This window comes from Mustela putorius, unplaced genomic scaffold (genome assembly GCF_011764305.1).
Source record: "Mustela putorius furo isolate JIRA1106 unplaced genomic scaffold, ASM1176430v1.1 tig00003988_pilon_pilon_pilon, whole genome shotgun sequence".
NCBI lineage: Eukaryota > Metazoa > Chordata > Mammalia > Carnivora > Mustelidae > Mustela > Mustela putorius.
In genome coordinates, this window is record NW_025422127.1 from 7,834,860 (window position 1) to 7,850,591 (window position 15,732).

At 47.2% G+C, this 15,732-nt stretch overlaps 1 pseudogene; it reads right to left on the bottom strand.

Annotated features, from left to right (window-relative positions):
- Positions 1 to 15,732, bottom strand: part of LOC101688710 — a 45,013-nt pseudogene that overhangs the window by 24,415 nt on the left and 4,866 nt on the right.

A 15,732-nucleotide genomic window follows, 5' to 3' on the forward strand; every position in this document is an offset into this window, starting at 1 on the left:
TTACCAGAATGGCTAAAATTAAAAAAAAAATGACAATACCAACTGCTTCTGAGATGTTGAGAAACTATATTACTTAAATTCTATTTATGGGAATGCAAAATGGTACTGCTGCTCTGGAAAACAGGCAATTTCTTAAACAACTACACAATGCTATGTAACCCAGCAGCTGTACCCCTTAGCCTGTGCATAAATGCTCACAGCAGCCTTCTTTGTTCTAGCCCCAGTCAGGAAAGAGCTCAGACATCCTCTGTCGGTGAGTGGTTCAACCAACTGTATTGCTTCCGGACCATGAAGTACGACTCAGTAATCACAAGGAATGAATTCGCGATCCATACAACACAGGCGTACCTGCAGAGAATTAATGCCGAGGGAAAAAGCGACTCCCCAAACACTATTTAGTGTACAACCATACTTGTATTAACAATCTTGAAATGACAACATTACAAAAAGGGAGACTTGAGGTGGCTGCCAGGGGATAAGGAGCGGGCAGGGTGGGAGGACCGCGGGTACGGCAACGTGAGGGATCCTCGCGGCGATGGAAATGTTCTGGATCTTGACTTCATCCATGTCCATATCCCAGCTATGAAGCAAGCACTGGTGGAGACAGGGCAAAGGGCCCACAGAATCTCCGTACTATTTGTTGTGAACAGGGACAGACCTAGCACATGAGCAAGCACTCCACCGAGATTACTGCTGGCAAAGCTCTCCCACTATTTACTGAAAGTCAGAGACTAAGCCCTGCGCATAACTGTCCAGGCCTAATGAATTCATCCAATAATTTACTAACCACCAGCATCACCTCTAGGGCTCCCACCTCCGGATGAGTTCTGGGAGGAATGTTTAAAGTGATGTGTCAGAGCACAGCAAGCAGGAGCGAGCGCAGCCCAGGCCTCCCGGCTGGTACCACAGAAAACACAATCCCGCACTCGGGACCTGATGAGGATGCACACGAGCTCTGCGCAGCCGTATGCTGACGCTCGGGCTGCTGGGGGCTAGAGGGGCAGGATGTGCTGCATACCTCCAGCCCTGGACCCACGAAGCTCAATGGGGCCAATGCTATGGCATGTGACCAAGCTTGCCGTGCCAGCAGGAGCCCACTGGGGAGAAGCGAGAGGCTGGTGTGGGGGCCATGGGAAGCTGGGCTCTGAGCCTTGGCGCTCGGACCCCTCTTCTAAGTGCCAGTCTCTGTCCATTTATCGACCGAGCTGGTGTTTTCTGAGCACATCTGAGAGGAAATGCATTCCTAGGCAATGAACTAGTAAGAATCGACGGAAGTGCCGCAGAAGCAGAGCCCAGTGAGCGTGAGGCGGGACGAGCAGGGGACAGGGGCCGTGTGCATGTGTGCACCCATGCACATGTGGGAGGCCTGACAGGCAGGGCCTGTCACAACAGGCAGTGTGAGCACCTGTGTGATCTTGGGTTCCCAAGGAGACCAAACCTCTCTGGCTGTGAGACTTTCCCCACATGTGGCAGGGGTCTCAGCTTGGTCCACGAGGTGAGGGAGGGTGGCCCAGTAGAAGCACTACCGTGTGGGGTGAGCAGCACGAGCCAGCATCAGGAGGGGGGGAAGACTATTTTAGGCCCAGGGACTGGTGTGTTCAAAGGCCCAAAAGCAAGAGGAAACTAGCATATAGGGCCAATGAGTCTATAGCATGAGTACCTGAAGGAAAAGGGGACAAAATGAGCCTGGAAAGGTAGTCTGGAATGCAGAAGATTGCAGTAAGAACTTGGATCTTTATTTCAGGAATGATGGAAGCTCTTAAGCATGACATAATCAGATGAGCATTTTTAAAAAAGATTATTCTGGCTATGGTGTTAAAAAGGAAAAGAGGAAACAAAAGTAAATCTGAGACCTAAAATTCAAAGTCACTTAATGATCCACTCAAAGGAGAGCAGAGGCTTGGGCTAGAGGGTGGCGCCCGCAGTGGAACAGCTGGCTGCCTAGCTGGGCCAGCTCCAGCCCACGGCTCTCCGCTCTTCCTCTTCACAAAAGAGGAGACACCACACAGCCAGGGCACGTATGCTCGAGTACGCAGATTTGCTCGTGGCTTCTATGATCCTAGCAAGCCATGAAGCAAGGTCAGCAGAGAGCAGGACTCGGGGCAGGGTGGTGGGCAATGGAGGACTCCACTGAGCGACTGCATGGGCGGCGAACCATGGACCTTCAAGGGCACTACACTGCCACAGAGCTACAGAGGGAAGTAAGTTTGGCTTTCCCGACATCAGTAAATAAAACCAATCAATTAAAAAAAAATGCTTTCGGCATCCTTGTAGTGATGGTCTCATCAATGCTGCACCAATTACTTCATGGAAATTCCTCTTTAAACAGAAAGTCATTATTACCTAAGGCAGATAACCTCTAACAAAGGAATTCTCCAGGAAGATCACCATTATCTCCAGAGGAACTCTGACTGGCAACACAGGTAAAGTTACTCACACAAACATAATGTCGCCTCTCTTGGAGTAAGTGGGATTGCACTGGCTATGGTGGCAAACCCGTAGGAGCAGATGATGGCTTCTTCTGTCTTCATGAATTTTGCCAGGCAGTCTTCCAAATCCAAGTGCACATCTACAATAAAATGTTAAGTGGTTAAAACATTTTCTAATTCTTTTTCTTTAAGTACAGAATAAAGAAAATAACGTAAGCAGTTTAGTTAGTAATACTATCACTTTATGACCAAAATGAAACCGTCTTTGAGTTGTAAATTTTATGAGATCTACTGAGATGACTCTCAGCCGAAAAGATTCCCCAAGCCTATGAACGGCATCAGCTACTCCTCTGCCCCTACAAGGTATTAGTAGGGCTACTCCAATCCTGGCTCTTGCTTCTCTACCAAACTAGCTCAGCGACACAAGGCCCAGCGACTTCACCTGCTTTGACTTCCCTCAACCAACCATATGGAGGCTTTACTAACGTGTGACACGGTATTAAAGCCTTTTCCATTTAGCAGAAGGTACCACACCAGACATTAAGACAGCTGGAAACCAACTTTAAAAGGAAAAGAAAAGATGAATAGAAGAGCCCGTGCCCTGCAGATAGCAGCGGCGCCAGCACGCAGCATGCACCTGCTCCAGCTCCGCAGCAATTGCTCTCCTGTCCGACTCTCCACGTAAGCGTACAGGGACTTCGGATGTGTGGTACAAAGAGAAATACAGTAATTTACAAAAGCTGCTTGTGAAGAACACTGGTGTAACAGCAGGAACGGACTGTGTCCGTTAACCTGGGACCACCTATCATGGCCGCTCACTGCCGCTCACCTTCCCAGTCTCAGGCACCGGGCTACACTCCCCAGCAGGCAGGCTACACGCCCCTCCCGTGACTAGAATAAACAGTGCATGGACCAGCTTTGAACCTGAAAACTTCAAAGTGGTCCTAAAACGAGACACTACCCAGGAGAGAAGAGGACTTTAAAAATTCCTCTAGCTTTTTTCACTATAGTAGGACCCACACTCGGACAACCATCAGAGTTCTGCCACACTCCCTATCAAGGGTCAGGGAAGCAGACGCCTGAAGCGAGCTCTAGCTTACTTGCTAGCTTGCCAAGCTCTAGCTTACTTGCTAGCTGCTCAGTTTTCGCACTCCTCACTGCAGGTCTCTTGCCATCAAACTGGGGTTTAGCTCAGGGCACCTGCCTACTGCCGTCTGCCACTCGGCGGCGAGTTCCCACCTGCGCCCTCCGTTCACGTGCAAGAGCGCTCAGTCTCCTGTCAGGAGACACGGTGCACGTGTCTGAGAGCAGAGGGAGCAGGGGTGCTTCAGGCAGGTAGGCCGCAGGCGTGACCTGGCCCCTTGTCTCTTCCTACAGGCTTGGAGTTTTGGAGTTTTCCTATGCCAGCTGCTTCCTGCCTTTCAGTCATGCCCCTCTGTCAGGTGGCACAAACCCAGTCCCCCTCCCTGACCCTATGCTTACCAGACTACCTGGCTTTACCTGAAAGCCACTGTACGTCTGATTAACAAATGAACTGAGAACATTACTGGACTTCCATCATCTAAACACTTTTTAAAATATATTTTTAAAAAGTCCATTCTTTTATTATAACCTGATTGGAATGGGATAAATAGTTCATTTTCACAATTCCTCCAAGACATGTGTACACGAAAGACCAAACATGCCTCTTCCTGTTGGCAGTTAAAATGTACACCAACATAGCCTATTACGAAAAGCACATGAAGTGCCATTTGACTTCCATTCCTGAGAGGTCATGGTCACTGCACAGATGACATCAACATTAGCTAAGTGTGGGACTTTATAGTAACAAATTTAATGACTGTATCCCATGTGATCCAAATGGTATCAAACAGGTGCTTAGGTCTTGAGCATCAGACCTGTGACATCACCAACACAGAGAACATGACCCTGACCCTGATGGCCTGTCCTCTGCCACTTGCTGCCAGTGAAAGGTTTCGGGGAAAATCGGACGAGAACAAGGGAAGCAGACACATGCTAGGGAACCGGGCATCCCCCACACTGAGCAAGAAACTCCTGCCTTCTCCTCAGAGTGCTCTCTGCACCATGCCTTCAGGCAAGCCCCCGTCACCCCCACTTCTGATCAGAATGAGGGCAAGTCCCCCTCTGCACATGACAATGTGGCCTCTAAATCAGGACTATCTACCCCAAACCTCCATGATTTAGTTAGCAGACGAGCCCCAGAACTGCTCTCATCCGGTATCTCCATTTCAAAAACAAAACACCTGCTATGGACACAAACTATTTTTGCTAAATACAAAGAAGATTTTAAATCATTCTGTAGACTCTGCTTTACATGACTCATTTTTTGAGCGATGAGAAAGCCAAACAACTTGGCTTAATTTCAGGGCTTTAGCATTAGCTACGCAGTGGACAAAAACTACATGTTCGAAACATTCCCACCGTCATAAATACTCGTAACTGCTTTTACATTACTGCCAAAAAGTGGTTAAAAAGAATTTACGGTAAGTCAATGACTTACCAATTCTTGCCTTTCCCAAAGTCTAACAAAGACTGGCCTCTTTCTCCTCATACCTGAAGACACTGGGCTTTAGATGACGGCAGCCTCGCAGAGCAGGTTTTGTGACAGGCGGGCGCAGAGTGCTACATGACTTCTGATGTGTGCCAGCTACTCTGTGCAATGAATAAACTTTCAGCCCAAGGGAGGGGGAGGCAGCAAGCAGGGAAAGCGCCAGGCTGTGCTCTCCTGCTTCTGATTTCGGTCTTCTGTGCAGACAAACTGTTCCACCAACTGTTCCACGGATTTGCACAGAGTGCAGGTAGAGCACTATACCCTCAGATTCACCACTAGGAACACACACTGCAGGACAGAGGCCACAGAGGGAGGTGCCCAGAAAGCTGTGTCCCTCACAGCACTCACTGCCCTTTCTTGTACCTGTTCCCTAACTAGAACCTAACAAAAGGTATTTGAGGCCTGTACAGGATGTCTGGCACCCAAGGCAGGGCCTGGCCACGGCAGTCATCTCAGGGGGTTCAGATCTGGCCCCCCGCCTCACCAGATGTGGACCAGGGCAGGCCTGAAACAGCTCCGTGCCTCTCAGGTCCTTCCTTTGCCAAAGAGGTAACAGTCAGACCCACCTCAAAGGACTGTTACCAGAACCATGAGTCAATGCCCATGAAACACTCACAATAACACCTGGCATGGAAAAACCAATACACCGTTTAAGTGTTTGTACAGGTAAATCAATATTTGTAGGACAAAAGGCTTTCTTTTAAAAGGAAAAAAACAGTTACACCATTTTCTAATTAAGTTGTCCAAACCCCACATATTTAAGAACCTCATATTATAGTAATTTTTCCATTTGCCTTCCCTTTTATTTTTTTTTTTAAATTTTATTTATTTATTTGAGAGAGAGAGATCACAAGTAGGCAGAGAGGCAGGGGGAAACAGGCTCCCTGTTGAGCAGAGAGCCCGATGGGGCTCCATCCCAGGACCCTGAGATCATGACCCAAGCCGAAGGCAGTGGCTTAACCCACTGAGCCACCCAGGTGCCCCCTGCCTTCCCTTTTATATATCTCCTCTTTTACTCTGCTAAGAGGCTTTCTTGGTTGTCTTCCAAAGGAAAGACTACAAAATAGTCAACTTCAGAACAGTTTAGAAACAACCAACTACATTTTTTCTTAAGGCTTCTATATTTTGTGTTACATACGGTTTTGTTTTTTTTTTTCTATCCCTGGAGACAAGGACAACTTTTCTTAGAAGTACAAATAATATACTTATGCACTCATTAGAACATAAATATAGGGCTGAGTGTTTTCCAAAACATTTTTCCGTGCAGCATCTTATGTGATTCTTGCCAAAACGTTCTAAGCTGTGCAAACAAGGAGCATCCCCACCTATCCTGCAACAGCAACCCTGTGACCAGTTAGTAGAAAGAAGTGGCAGGTCTAGGAATGTTATGACCAAATGTTCCTCCTAATAAAACACGCAGGCATGACTCAGTTGATTGCTCTGAATTAAAGAAAGAATATAGGGATGCCTGGGTGGCTCAGTTGGTTGGACGACTGCCTTCGGCTCAGGTCATCATCCCGGAGTCCTGGGATCGAGTCCCACATCCGGCTCCCAGCTCCATGGGGAGTCTGCTTCTCTCTCTGAACTTCTTCTCGCTCATGCTCTCTCTCACTGTCTCTCTCTCTCTCAAATAAATAAATAAAAATCTTAAAAAAAAAATAAAGAAAGAATATATTCTGAAAAATAAACTGAACAATTTAAGTGTTCACTAATGGCTCCTGAACACAATTAAATGCCACTATCCTTCACCATGAAATCCTGTCACTGACTGCATTTTGAGTTAGTTTAAAAACAAAGAGTCAAGAAGGCACTGTGTATGCAAAGCAGATACTGGGAAACCAGTGATAACCTCCAGAAAAACAGATCTGAACGTATTCAAGGAAAGCCGAGAAGCTGAATAAGAGAAATTGTCCAAGCGTGCAGCCCGAGCCCTAGAGGAGAGACCTCTCTAGGGCCTGACAAATCCTCTTCGTGCCGTTCTCAAACACATGCTCTGACAATAAAATAAGAAGCTGGAAAACTCCTACTAATCACATGGTCCTGATGAGAGGACCAGAGATCTTGAGGAGTTCTACTTGCCAAAGGCAGAACATTCAGCCCAAGAAACTAGACGAATTTTAACTCAACCGTCATTTGACTTCTTTTTCCTTTATTAATCATCTAATGTCATCTAATACGTTACTATGAAATAATAAAAAGGAAAACATTTTAACAAAGAAATAGATTTTTACTAGTGATGTACATTCATTTTTGAAAAGCTGAAAAAAGAGCTAAACAAAGAAGTCTCTTCATCTTTGAAAGTGGATGCCTGAATATGTTACTCCCGGGGGAAAAAAAAAAAGAAGACATTAAAAAAATAACTTTTGCGGGGGGGGGGGGGCGCTGCATGGCTCAGTTGGTTGAGTATCCAACTTCTGATTTTGGCTCAGGTCATGAACTCAGGGTTGAGACTGAGTCTCGTGTCAGGGTCTGCGCTTAGCAAGGAGTCTGCTTAGGAGCCCTAAAAAATTCAAACCCAATTTAAATTTCAAACTCACTCCAACAGCAAGGTACAGAATACACGCAGGCTATGCTGCCATTTTTGTAAAAATAGCGGGAAAACGTTATGAACGGGAAGTAGTTTGCATTTGCTAAAAATGTCCCTGGAGAAATTAATAAGGAACTACTCATAGTAGTAGTTTCTTAGTAGCTGCCTTTTGTGGGGGTGGGGGTGGGGGGGCTGGCTGCGATAACGGTAGGGGAGGAGACAACTTTCACTCTCTGTGAACCTTCTGAAGCTCCCATCCTGGGCTGAATTATTCAATCAAAAATACTTAGAAATCATGAACTTGGGGCACCTGTGTGGCTCAGTCATTAAGTGTCTGCCTTCGGTTCAGGTCATGATCCCAGAGTCCTGGGACTGAGCCCCTCATTGGGCTCCCTGCTTGGCGGGAAGTCTGCTTCTCCCTCTCCCACTCCCCCTGTTTGTGTTCCCCCTCTTGCTGTCTCTCACTGTCAAAGGAATAAATAAAAATCTTAAAAAAAAAAAAAAGAAAAGAAAAGAAAAGAAAACAAACTGTGAGCTAAAGATCCCGCATCTGGAAGCACATGACAAGCCGCTACTGCATACTTCAATCTGCGGGAGCCATACACAAAGCTGACTGGGCTATTTTACCAACTCTGGGAAAACTGGTTTCGAAGAGTTGAAACCTTTCTTTTTCATGACTTGATTCAGCAATAAATCTATTTTCTCAAATTAACTCCCAATCAGAAGCCAAGGCCACACATGCAAATAAAATTCCCTAGAAAGAAATGCTTTTAAGAAAGTAATTTTTTTAACCCCAGCAAGCAAATTATAGAAATTCTTCTTGATCAGATTACAACAAACAACCCAAAAAAAGTCTTGCCTAGCTCTCTAATACTACTTATCTAGGAAATAATTCCTTACCAGTAACAACCAAGCAGACAACCCGTGTCTGCACTAGACTAAAGAGGGGAAATGACCGGCACTCTGTAAGTCTTTGGTCCTGCCATCAAGAGTACTTGGCTCCTCCTTATAAGGCTGAAATTAATGAGCTGTGTGACTGTGAAGAAGTCACATAACCTCTCTGAACTTTCTACACCACTTCTGAAGGACTGGGATGCTGGAACACAAGATATTTCAGACCCACTCCAACTTAAAATATTGGGACACCTACTCTGTTGTCTATTTCCAATACCAATAATTTAATACTAAGCTAGCTACAGAATAAAGAAAGGTTATCCCTTCAATAAAAACACCTTCACTGTTTAAGACAGAAAGACAGACACACACACACACACACACACACACACAGAGGCTTAGACATGGAAACTCGGACAGAAGACAGAAGAGATTTCCCAGGCTCTATTTTCCCCACATGCTGCCATGTGGAGGCCAGAATGTTACGTCCCCTACAATATTCACGTGAACAATCATTTAACAACATTTTCCCTGAGGACTCTGAGTTGGGGACTATGAGTTGGGAACCACACTCATCCTAAGACATAGCTGGTCATTAATGACCCTCCTCATTCCAGAAAGAGCCACATCATCAATCCTTCACCACCTCCCACCCCATCTGTCCTGTCTCCCTTCCCGTAGGAGGGGGCTGCCCAGCTGGAGCCATCCCCCAGCCCACTCACAGCAAGGCTCGAGCCAGGTTCTGGGCTCCCCAGCAGAAGGTAGGCAGAGCCATGTGCAACACCCCGTGCCTGCTTCAAGGGTTACTGCAGCCGCGCAGCCTGCTCCTCCACACCGGCCCTCGGCTGCACCCTCGCGGACAAGCACAAGGATGGTAGGCTCGACACTGGAGGAAGGGGACAGGGAAGAAGTTGGTTCCTGCAAGACTGTGAAGAGCAGGGTCATCTGCAGCAGGACCCGTCCCCTTCCAACAGGCAAGCACAACAGAAACAAACTAGGTCTCCTTGTGCCACGGTCCTTGGGGCACCTATAAGAGCAGCTCAGGCTCTGCCGGGCTGATGAGCTGGCCCCGGGCAGCAGGTCCTTTCCTCCACGAGGACCAGGGCCCCTCACGCACACAGACTCAACCACTCAATGCCACAGTTAATCACAGATCTCTTTTCCAAGGAGTTTTGAAATGAAACTGAGTCTGCCGTTAGACACAGGTGAGTAGTATGAAGGAGACAGTGGTACATACCAAACGTGCCATAGAATCCTCTAGGTCTGCTAGTCCCCACACCATACTTCAGAGATGCCTAAACTGCCACCTTTGTGGGAGAAAAGTCAGGTCTTAATGCTTTATCTTCAGGGTTCAAAACTGACGTTTCCTACTCTTTAGCCCTCCTCCCGGGGCGCCCCACTGCCAACTATGTTCCTTTCTTTCTTAGAAGTGTGGCAATTGTGACTGGACATGAAGAGGAGATACATGCAAACATGTAAGGACAGAACTTAAAACATGGAAAAGCGGTGTTAGTCTGATTATCCAAACATGGTTAACTCAAGACCTTTATGATTTTTGGCATTTCTGGGCAGAAGTCTTTCCTCCAAACGGCTCACTGTCCTCCCAGGACACAAAGCCATTTCCGAGGCAAACCTCCGACTGTGACCTGGGGGCTGGCTCACAGGGCTCCCTGGATGTCACGGCCCCCAAGCCACACCACACACCCTGACTGCCCACCCTCTCTCGAACCCAGGTCACAACACAGCTCTACCAAGAAAAAGCAATGGCCAATGGCCAGCAAAGGGAGCCCCTTCCCATGTTCTACGTTGGTCTCGTCTCTCCTGCCCAGTTTTCTAAGTAATTTGCGATTATGCACAAGATCTACTTACCTTGACCCGAGCGTTATCCAACAATCCCAGGAAATTAAAGGAGGCAAAGTTGACACATTTCTTTCCATTCACCACATGTTGTGGCTGGGGGTCTGAGGAAAGAGTGGACAGAAGTAGATTTGAGCAGATAATCACATTCCAGGGCACGTGCTGTCACAACACTCTGGGGCCACATGAGACACAAAACTGATGTCACTCAACTACCCTGGCTGCACACTGGTCTCCTAGCTTCTGCTCAAACTAACTGATTTCAGATTTATTGATTTCTAGAGACAGTTTGAGTACACACACAGGAACAGGGGAGAGGCAGAGGGAGAGAGAGAATCCCAAGCAGACTCAGAGCTGAGTGTGGAACTTTATTAATGCAGAGCTTGATCTCATGACCCTAAAACCATGACCTGAGCCTTAATCAAGAGTCAGCTGCTTCACTGACAGAGCCACCCAGGCGCCTTCTTCTCATTATTTTTGAAGTGTAAAATTAGGAAGTGGTATTTATGAATCAGCCACTAGTTTTATTATCAGGCTAATTTGTAGTACTTAAAAAAACAACAACAAACAAGTGAGCTATAATTCCAGCACAGATAAATGGCAAACCTTTATTTGATTTTAAAACTCATTAAGAAAGAAGTAGCTAAATAAAATGAAGTACCTTGGGAGAAAATTTGGAATAAGACAAAAATGAAGGAAATATAAAAACATCAAAATCAAAAGCAAGAATGGGCAGAAAACGTTTGGCTTTATAGTTAAATAGTTTGAAAATACATGTTAACTACAGAAATAGACAACAGCAGTCAGTGGGCTAGGTTTCCCAGTTCTACAGTTAGTGCTAGAATACTGTGTAAGAAGGATCCTGCCCCAGCCCCGGGGAGAAATAAAGCAACAGGGTGTCCATTAGCCTGGGAGCCCAGGTCTCAGCTAGGCTGGGACCGCAGACAGGCTCTTGAGATGACCACAAGTGCTCTGCTAATGATACTTTCACAGGAAGACCAGAAAACCCTGCTCTTGGGCCAGATTCAAAGAACTGGTTTTCAAGGAGAGAAACAGACGATTCTGGGCAACCTGGGAAGGAAGAGAATGACCACCAGAAGCAACTGGACCTGTACAGAAGGCAGGAGGCCTCTGGGAAAAGAACATGGGGCACACCTGCATTCCAGCTCCTCCTGGCTTCTGAAGCTCGGGGAAGCTTCCTAGATCAGTGAGTCTCTACTCCTTCATCCATTAAATCGGGAGAAAACCCAGCTCTCTGGAGTACAGCTCTAAGTGCTTGGTCCATAAGAGGTGCTCTCTAAATATTCCTTCCTTCTTCCCTATGGCCTCAAGGGCTTCTCCTTCCAACCACCTGCTCTGACTCTGAACCCAACATGTCATTCACTGGCCTTCGTAGGTTTCCCGCTTCTGCTGGCATGGAGTCGCTGGCGCTCGGAAAGAGAAAAAGATGGAGCCACTATGGAGACAAGTCTGTAGTAAAGACTGCTGCTGGGAAAGTCAAGGCTGTTCTACAAAAACTAATAAGCAAAAACAAAACAAAATGAAACAAAATCACTAACAGAGAAATCAAACCATCCAGGAAAAGTACACCCCAAACCGCTGAACACAGCTGATAAGCTGTCAGGAGGCAGCATGATGTAGGAGTCCGGGACCTAGTTCCTGTTGGCACCTGGAGCAGGGAAAGGGCAGCTGCGGGCAGAAACGGAAGGATCCCACCCGTGCTCTGCGCAGCTTTGCAGGGATGTCACACTCGGCCTTTACCACTGAACACCAGAGAACGGGACCCTTCAGGATCTCTCACAGATGCAAATACAGCCAAGCTAGAAAGACAGTTTCACAATGAAGGCATCAGAGGACAGAAAGTGGGAAAATAAAACCCTTCCCAACCAAAAGCCACAACCTCACTATTAGTGAGAGTCAGTAATTAGAAAGTGAACTTAAGTGTTTTAACAGAAGGAGACTAGGATTACAGAACTGCACGAACAATGGGTTGGGTAGCAGTGTGAAAGCAGCTCCCTAGAGCAACGAAAGACTCCAGAGCCCAGGAGAACTATGTGCATACAAACATCTGGCAAATGACGGCAGATGCACCACAAACTGCCAAATCACACACATTTCTTTTTCTGTGGAGCAAAATAAAGTTGGATAAACATGCACAAAGGTGAATTCTAGGCATATTAAAAACCTAGAAGATATTTTGGAAGAGGTAACAAAAGAAAATGTGGAGGAATGTCCTTGCGACGCCGGGGAGTATGGAGAGGATTTCTGCACAAGTCCTCCCACACACTAAGAGAGAGACCAAAATGGATGAATCGGAGTCAAAATTAAGAATTTAGTTGGGGGGCGCCTGGGTGGCTCAGTGGGTTAAGCCGCTGCCTTCGGCTCAGGTCATGATCTCAGGGTCCTGGGATCGAGTCCCACATCGGGCTCCCTGCTCAGCGGGGGGCCTGCTTCCCTTCCTCTCTCTCTGTGATCTCTTCCCTTCCTCTCTCCTACTGTGATCTCTCTCTGTCAAATAAATAAATAAAATCTTAAAAAAAAAAAAATAAGAATTTAGTTGGGGATCCTGGGGGGCTCAGTCAGTTAGGCATCCAACCCTGGATCTCAGTTAAGATCTTGGTCTCAGAGTCGTGAGTTTAGGCCCTGTGTTGGGCTCTGCTGTGCATGGAGCCTACTTTAAAAAAAAGACAGAGGGAGAGAATTTGGTTCAGTGATGACACCGCAGACAAAGCTCACAGATGGGCAACACTTACCGAACACTTCACCGAACCGAAGATGCCATGGCCATTTTTAAAGGAAGGAAAACTGTGATGAAAACAGGAGGATGTTTTCTTGTGATCTTACAATTTCTGAGTTTACACCGAATGAGAAGTTCTATTAGGTATCTCAGACACAGATTTCTGTCACACTACATCTGCACAACTAAGCGAGAAAACATAACAGAAATTCATCAACACATCCCTAACCGCTCCACGGGAGCCCCGGCTGTTTGCTCCACGGCTCCAAGTCACAGACCGCATGGGTGCACTGACAAGACCCCTCTCTGCTGCCAGGAGCGCCTCGTGTCGTGCAGGGTGCTCCCTCATCATCGCCAAGCTTGCCCGACAGGTTAGCATCTCCCACACCTCAAATTCTGATGCCGAACTCTCTCCCTGGACTGAATTCATCTTTCCCCCAATGGAATCGCATTTCTAAAAGCCAGCTGCAACCACCCACAGGCAGAAATCTGACGGAGGGAGGCTCAAGCTTCAGTCACTGCAGCCTCTGCTCACACTGGCTGGGAGGAATCTGGACCTCTCCCTGGCCAGCCGCTGGTTTCCCTGCCAGCAGCACTCACAGCTCTGTGGAGGAGTCAGCAGTAAATGCAGCCAGGACTAGTTTACAGGGACAGAGACAAGGATGTCCCTGCTGACAACAACTCTCAGGGGCCCTAAGATTCATCCCAGTTCAGAGATCTGACGATAGGAAGAACACGAATGTGTGTCTTGAAACTGACATACAGAGTACTACACTGAAAACGGACCACAGGAAGAAAAGTCTACAAGGCACATGGGATTCGGGCTAATCAAGACACGCACTAGAAATGCAGCGAGAAGAGGTGAAGACATGAAAAGGCATTCACAGAATGGGAAAACCCCAGCAGCTCCTAAGCAGATGAAATGATACTCAAAGGCCCAAATAATCAGAAAATTACAAAATAAAACAATGCTGCCCAGCAGGGCTGTGGGAAGCTGGGCCTCCATATCCCAACTCAGAGGAGCGGAGATGGATGCACCACCAGGTAGGGAAGCCCCACAGAGAAATGAGACAGGCGTGTGTCAGGACATACTGCTGGCTCCAGAGACTCACACAGATGCACAAGGGGCCAGTAATCACCAGATTTTGTGTGGCAGCAGGGAGTGGACGCAGCTGAGGAACCCAACATGAGCAAAGCGGCTAAGTACACAATGGAGGCCTACACAGCAGGAGGAAGGAAAGAGCGAGAAGCACATCCAGCCCTCCCCATCCAGTCTGTGCTGAGTGAAATCTCTTCACTATCCCTTAACGCCAATTTTGATTCACTGTATGTGCTCAGCACATTGCTGGGACACAATGGGCACCCAAACATACACCTGGGTGGCCAGTGGGTTAAGCCGCTGCCTTCGGCTCAGGTCATGATCTCAAGGTCTTGGGATCGAGTCCCACATTGGGCTCTTTGCTCAGCAGGGGGCCTGCTTCCCTTCTCTCTCTGCCTGCCTCTCTGCCTACTTGTGATCTCTCTCTCTGTGAAATAAATAAATAAATAAATCTTAAAAAAAAAAAAAAGAGTGTGAATAAATAAGAATCAGAAAGAAGTTGGAGCACAAAATTAAAAACATACTTCATAAAACATTAAGATTATATTATATTTCCAAAGGTAGTGTGACAATTAACACTGGGAAACTGCATGAAGCAGACTTGGGGTGCTGGAGCGGAGGCTGGGGGGAAGGCTGGAGGGGAAGCTGAGGGGAAGCCTGGGGGGGAAGCTGGAGGGGGAGCAGCACGGTTCAATGCCAGTCATAAGAAGAACTAGGGATTCCAGGCTCCTCCCAAAGGAAGCAATCTTCAACTACAGCCCCTAACCCGGAGAGAGGGGCACAGCATCTCCTACAAGAGACCCACCAGCCCTGCAGCTCAGCCAGCAAGAAGCCCTCACGGGCCTGGACTCTTGCTTGCCTCCAATAAACTTTCATTAAAACAACCCCTCTCGGGGCGCCTGGTGGCTCAGTGAGTTAAAGCCTCTGCCTTCGGCTCAGGTCATGATCCCAGGTCCTGGGATCAAGCCCCGCATCGGGCTCTCTGCTCAGTGGGGAGCCTGCTTCCTCCTCTCTCTCTGCCTGCCTCTCTGCCTATTTGTGATCTCTGTCTGTCAAATAAACAAATAAAATCTTAAAACAACAACAACAACAAAAACCCCTCTCAAACAACAACAACAACAACAACAAAATTAGTTTTTATACTAAAACCCCTCTCAGAAAATGACATTCCTCTCCCTTGTTTGTTGGACTTAACCCATGGTTTAGCCCTAACTTGCTGGTCCCAAACCGTCATTTTTATTCCCAAATGAATCCATTTTTATTGGTAAAAATAACTATTTTTAAGGTTAACAATACATGCATAATAAAAATAAAATGCATCATTTTAGTAATTCAGACATATAGGACATCAAGTGATGACTGAAAGTTCAGTGGAAGTATTTCAGGGGGCGGTCAAGTGGGGGCCTGGGGAGAGGACGAAAGGAGACAAGGTGTAAAACAACAGCGCTGCCCTGTGCGGGCGCCGACCAGAGTGGAATGGAGGACAGGGTCAGCATTTGTGTCCACAAGGCCCCACGTGGAGAAACTAAGACGGAGCATCCACCAAGACAGAAGACAAGACTTTGGCAGAGCTGAGTGAGAAGTGGGACCAAAGCAAACACTGCCTGCGGGGGAAAC